Source organism: Asparagus officinalis, chromosome 7 (assembly GCF_001876935.1).
Source record: "Asparagus officinalis chromosome 7, Aspof.V1, whole genome shotgun sequence".
In the NCBI taxonomy this organism is placed as follows: Eukaryota; Viridiplantae; Streptophyta; class Magnoliopsida; order Asparagales; family Asparagaceae; genus Asparagus; species Asparagus officinalis.
The window spans coordinates 11,427,885-11,433,819 of NC_033800.1; the positions used below are offsets into that span (position 1 = coordinate 11,427,885).

General features: G+C 41.8%; 1 long non-coding RNA gene across 1 annotated transcript in view; it reads left to right on the forward strand.

Annotated features, from left to right (window-relative positions):
* The window catches only part of LOC109849416, a 9,491-nt gene extending 4,599 nt beyond the window's left edge, over nucleotides 1-4,892 (forward strand). The window contains exon 3 of the long non-coding RNA XR_002249087.1: nucleotides 4,782-4,892. This is a non-coding gene — a long non-coding RNA (uncharacterized LOC109849416). The remainder of the gene's footprint in view (nucleotides 1-4,781) is intronic.

Consider the following 5,935-nt stretch of genomic DNA (forward strand, 5'->3'; position numbering starts at 1 on the left):
AGCATGAGTTAGTCGCCCCCCCGAAGACGACTCGACCGAGACGACTCGACAACCCCGCCTGTTTGGCCGACTAGCCAGCACGAGTCGGACTCGTCTAATAGCTTGAAGCTCGACTGCAGACCCAAGAGCCAGCTCGTCTGAACGCCTAGTCAAGCTCACTTGTCAGCTACCCACTTGGAGTATAGGAAAGTCACATCAACGGTCACATCCCATAGCTAAAGAGCATGGCGCTCCTCACCTAGGCTAGGTATGGCCAGAACTCTCCTAATAGCCATTGATGGCTATAAGAAGAGGGCGGCTGGCAAGCTACAAGAATAGGGGGGTTGGTAGGACCCTGTAGGTAGTCACATCCCACAACTAGGGAGGCATGGTCTACCAGTGGTCAAATCCCACAAGTCAAGGGATGGCCCATGCCATCACTTGCCTATTTAAAGCCACTTTCAGCCAATGTGAAAGGGGTTGATTGACTGCCTAGTTTTGGTTGGCTAATCATCCACTTCCAAAGCGTGAACCTTGGCTCATTTGCTAAAGGTTCCCTCATTTGCTCGGCTTGAAGATTGCAGAGACTTAACTATCTTTAGCTCTCCTATTGGCTGGCTATGATTGTGATGCGGGGCTTGGAATATTTTTATTCTCGACAGCTCTTTTGAAACTGGAGAGCTAGGGGCTGGCGACTGATTGTGGGTTGACGGGGCATTCTTCATACTCAAGGCTCTTTAATCAGAGACTTGTTTTGGCTCACTTGCTTGGTAGAACATTCCTGGCTGTAAGTTTAGATTGTTGAGATAGACTCGATCTGAACTCTTAGATCTGAGGCTCATTGGCTCTTTGCAAACTCTTATAATCACAGCCCTCTCTAAGCTTCCAACCTTGATATTTCTCAAGATCAGGTAGTCGAACTCAACCATACCAAAGCTTCTACCGTGTACTGAAGCTCAACCGCAACTTCGAACAGATCGTCCAAGGGAAGCAAACTTGGCTCAAGCACCATGGGAGGCGTCCTACTGCTGTCGACGAACCCACATTAAACAAGAAGGGTCATTCCCTTCTCCTCTGTTGTAAAACATTGATTGTAGTTTGTAATAAACTATTCTTATAAACACAAACAACCCCTCACCAGGAAGTCAATTTTTTACATCCAACAGAAGATGATGACCACAGTGGGAGAAACCATTTCTTCAACCGAAATGGTGGTGGTACAGTTTGACGAAATTGCGACGGGGACAACTGTTGAGTCACTCGTGATCGAGTTTGAGGAATACTTATCTTCATCCTTTTCTGGCGGCAATGCGTCTCGCAAGTGCTACAGAGTTACGCGTGTGGCCCAGCCTCAAGTGGCCGAGACAACCACGCCGGAGAACTCCACTCGAGCAAGCATAGGGGGTTCTATCTCCCCCAAGCCCATCATGGATGAGCCAAAGGCAAGGGATGCAAGTTTAAGGGCTGCTTGATGGATTGTTGAACGATCCCCGCAGGCCCCCATGCAAGAGGAGACCTTGGTGCACGTCGGCGACCTCGCCTTTGCCGTCGACATAAGTCACCCCCTCTCTAAAAGAGCTAAGAAGCAACGATGACAATCTCTCGCACGCCAAAAGACGCAAGCCCCCGTCCCCTATGATGGCCTGAATTACTATTCAGGCCTGAAGAGACCCGACCAAAACATAAGTCTTTCAATTTTGGTGAATTGAATCGATCAGGCGAGTTCCTCAATTCAGACGAACTCGACAAGTCAGGCGGGATTAACTCTACAAGTCAGCTACCCATTTTAGATGAGTCGGCGAGGCCCCCAATTCGGGAGGACTTCACTTTACGGGCCATGTTTGCAACTCAGGAGAGCCCACCTATTTAGGCGGACTCTCCTACAGTAGCAGAGTTCCCCATCTGGGTGGACTCCGCAACTCAGGCAAGCCCACCTACGCAGGCGGGCTCCTCTCTTTAGGCGAGCTTCCCAAATTTGGCGAACTTAGCAAATATGGTGAACTCTGTAGTTCAGGAGGACTTCATAAAACAAGCGAACATCATCAAGCTCGCTTGACAGCTCGAACTCCGCCAACATGCCCAAGTTCACCAAAAGGCCTAACTTCGTCTGCAAGCCGACCTTCGCCTGAAGCGGCAGCTCGCCAGACCAGCACACTGCACCAATCTTACGCAACAGGGTGGGCCTCGCCACGCTGAACTTAGCCGACATGCCCAGGCTAGCCTGTCAAGGCAAGCTCATTAGATTCTAACACTTGCGGATCCCAGAGAATGCCTGACTCACAAATGCACTATATGCAAGGCAATCCCTCGGTAGCGCTGCGAGAAGCTTATTATGGATGTACTCACTGGATGTCAGTGTGGTGCAGTGTCAAGACATCCTCGTCAAAGACGCAATCGTCAGAAGAGACAAGCTTCCAATGATGGGGAGTTCCCCGTCGCAACTGTCAATGTGACGGGAAAGTCCAAGGCCATTGAGCGTGAAGGTATCTACCAACACACTCGCACCGGGTGGCCATTCCGTTTGACTACACGCGCCTAGCACCCATCTCTGACAATGACGACGATGATTGCTCGGAAGTAGCGACGTCGCAAGCCTCAAGCTTAGTTCAGGGTGAGCACGCAAATGTGCACATGACCGAAATCCCTAATGAGATATCCAGGAGATTCAATGAGCAACAAGCAACCATCAACTCCCTGAAGAATATGTTGGAGCAGCTTCTAAGCGAGAAGAAGAAGAAGAAAGGGAGGACTTCGCGGACTTTGCAGAAATCCTTGAAGCACAAAGAGCGGGCGCCTACTCCTTCTCACTCCTCATCCGAGTCATCTAGAGGAGCGTCATCTTCGAGTAATAATCCAAGAGACAAAAGGCTCGACGAGTTCCAAAATCAACTCGACGCCTTGAAGCCCAGAAGCACATGAACAACCTGGGGGTTGTCAGACCATATCTGATCGAATGGGATACAGTCTCCTACCCGGCGAAGTTTCAGCCACTGGACCTCCTGTAGTTCAACGGCAAGGGTTCTCCTACCCAACATATCTACTATTTCCAGGCGTAAACTGGACACATAGTGGGAAATTATCCCATTATGACTTGACTGTTCATTGGCACCCTCAAGGGGGTCGCTTTTGAATGGTTTCGCAGATTGGAGCCTGAATCCATCACCTGCTGGAAGGATATAGAAAGGCTCTTCATGGACAGATTCTTCGACGATGATAAAGAAGTATATGTGGCCATCCTGCTAGCTATAAAGTAGAAGAAGACAGAGTCTGTGAGCCACTTTGTCAAGAGATTCAGGAACCGATCGCTGCATACACATGATCAGGTTTCTAAGGCCACTCTCATTGAGATGTGCCCGAACAATCTTTTCATCGACATCCTATCTAATATGGGTGCAGTCGTAGCTCACTCGTGGAAAGACTTAATCCGCCAAGGAGAATAAGTCGAGAGCATGCTCAGGTGTATGGATGCTGAAAAGCCATATGAATTTCGAGGAGGTGATGTAACATTGCTTTTTCCCCTTCCGATGACCGGATACCATTAGCAATACCTATCTATAAATTAGTAATTCTTTCCTTTTTGTATTCCATATAATCTTCTAGCATGAGGATTTTAACTTAGACAAATTTCATATTATGATCTAGTTAACTAAGTCATAGTATGCATACAAACTTAGCTTGTAAACCTAAGTTAACCATGTTTTAAACCTTGATTAGAGATAACCAAATTATTAAATACCTAATGTGAAACTCTCTAATTAACATAGTTATTATATTTTTTTAGCCATGTTAGTGGGGAAATTTTGCATAAAACCCCTCAACTTTGGCCAAATTGAAGATTTCTCTTCACATGGCCTATATATATGTGCACTCCACTTCTTTTTTTTTTTGCCATAAAAGAAGAAAAATCACTCCAAAACCTCCTCCCTCTCCTCTGAACATCCCAAGCTCATCTCCTCTTGTTCAAAAAAAAAAAAAATTTCATAGATTTCCATAAGCATCATCTCTTGAGCTCTAAAGATTGAAGAAGAAGGTGAGGAGAAAGAAGATAGTGGAGGATTTTAGAGGAGAAAATGGAGAAAGTCTCAACCCTAGGTATAATGCTCTTTTTCATGTTATTATTAAGTATATTAAACTGAAATTATATGATCTAATTTGGTTTTGGCCTTGCATGTGAGGATTTTATCATTGCATGTTACTTTGAAGCAAGGATTGGTCCTTGCATGTCCATAATTAGTTATAAAAACATGATCTTTATATCTATGAGTATATAAAATATAATTTTTACTGGTTTATAAGCCTTATGTGATCAAATATTAATCATCTTACTTTGGATTAGTGTAAATATGGGTTGCATGTTAATTTTATGTTGAAACAGAAATTCGTACAGAAATTTCCAGCAAGATACTCTCCTAGTAAAACGATCATAACTTTCTTTGGACATATTCAAATGATGAAATTCTTTCTGTTATAGAAACTAGAATTTTGTGGCTTTCATTTGAGACCCTGTTTGTTTAATTCTAAAATCATTTACTAGTCTTAAAGTATGATTTAATACAGTGCATGTGTCTGAAACTGTCTGTCTGAGTCATGTCCTTTGTAAAGAGCATATATCTCAACATATACCATGCATGCATGAAATTCTTTCTATTCCTAAAACTAGACTCAATTGCCTTTCTGTTGAGATAAGTTTGAATTAATTTGAATAACATTGATAATCACAGTTTATTATAATTTTATACCCTCATTATCTATTTTATAGGAATAAATATGCCACTAATAATTGCTTTTATCTTTAAATACAGGTTAATGAAGAATAAATCTCAAACTCCCATCTCTCAACAAAAACCCCTTGATTTATTGAAGAAATGAAGTCCATGAAGCCAAACAATTTATTTCAAATATTTAATGAAGTATTAAAGCCCAAAATTGCCAAGAAATTGTCCAAGGCCCAAGCCCAAGAGCAAACTCAAGAGGGATCTGCGGACAACAACCAGGAAATAGCTGACATCGATGCCAGCATCGATGGGGGGATCGATGCTAGCATCGATGCCCATATCGATGCCAGCATCGATACCCCTATCGATGCTGGCATCGATACCAACGGAGTCTGTTATGCTTCAATGGCTGAAAATCAATTGTTTTGGATAAGATTTTGATCCAATGGCTCACATTCACTGATGTTTACTATAAATAGGGGTAGAGAGTGAGGGGTTAGAGGGGTGAAAATTTTTGTAACTCCTTTTGGAAAGGAGGACTACTCTTAATTGAGAAGGCCTTCCAAATTTATAACTTTTTATTACAATTAATAATAATAATTTTTTCACCATTTTAAATATTTCTTCTCTTTGTTGGATGATGAAGACGAAGATGAAGAATTATTTAGAGGTTTACATTTCTTTTCTTTTTCTCTTTTATTTCTTTTTTATTGCTTATTAGTTTAGATTTCTTTCTATGCTTATAGTTAGATTTTATTTTCTTGTTAAATAGCCAAGAGGCTAGAACCCTCTTGTCTTAGATTTATTTCATGCTTATAGATTAGATTTATTTCATGCTTATAGAGTAGATTTATTTTCTTGTATTTAATTCTTGTAATTTATTTTGTAGTTTAGATTTTACAATTTATTTTGTAGTTAGATTTTAATTTTTTGCACTATTCACCTTGAGGCTAGAACCCTCTTGGGTTTAGTTTTGATTTTTGTTTATTTTTATTTTGTTTGATTCGTCTTTAGGCTAGAATCCTCTAGGGAATTACCCTTTTCTAAAGAAGTGGGTTCAATTTTAGATCACCCATATCTATAATTGAATCCACCATCTTTAATTTCTTGCATTTTCTTTTATTCTTGAATTTTATTTTTTCATTCTTGATTTTCATTTGTTTCTCGGTTTTATTCATTCTTGCCTTATTGATCACATTCATTCTTTGTCACATCCACTCTTACTTACATTTTGCGCCTAT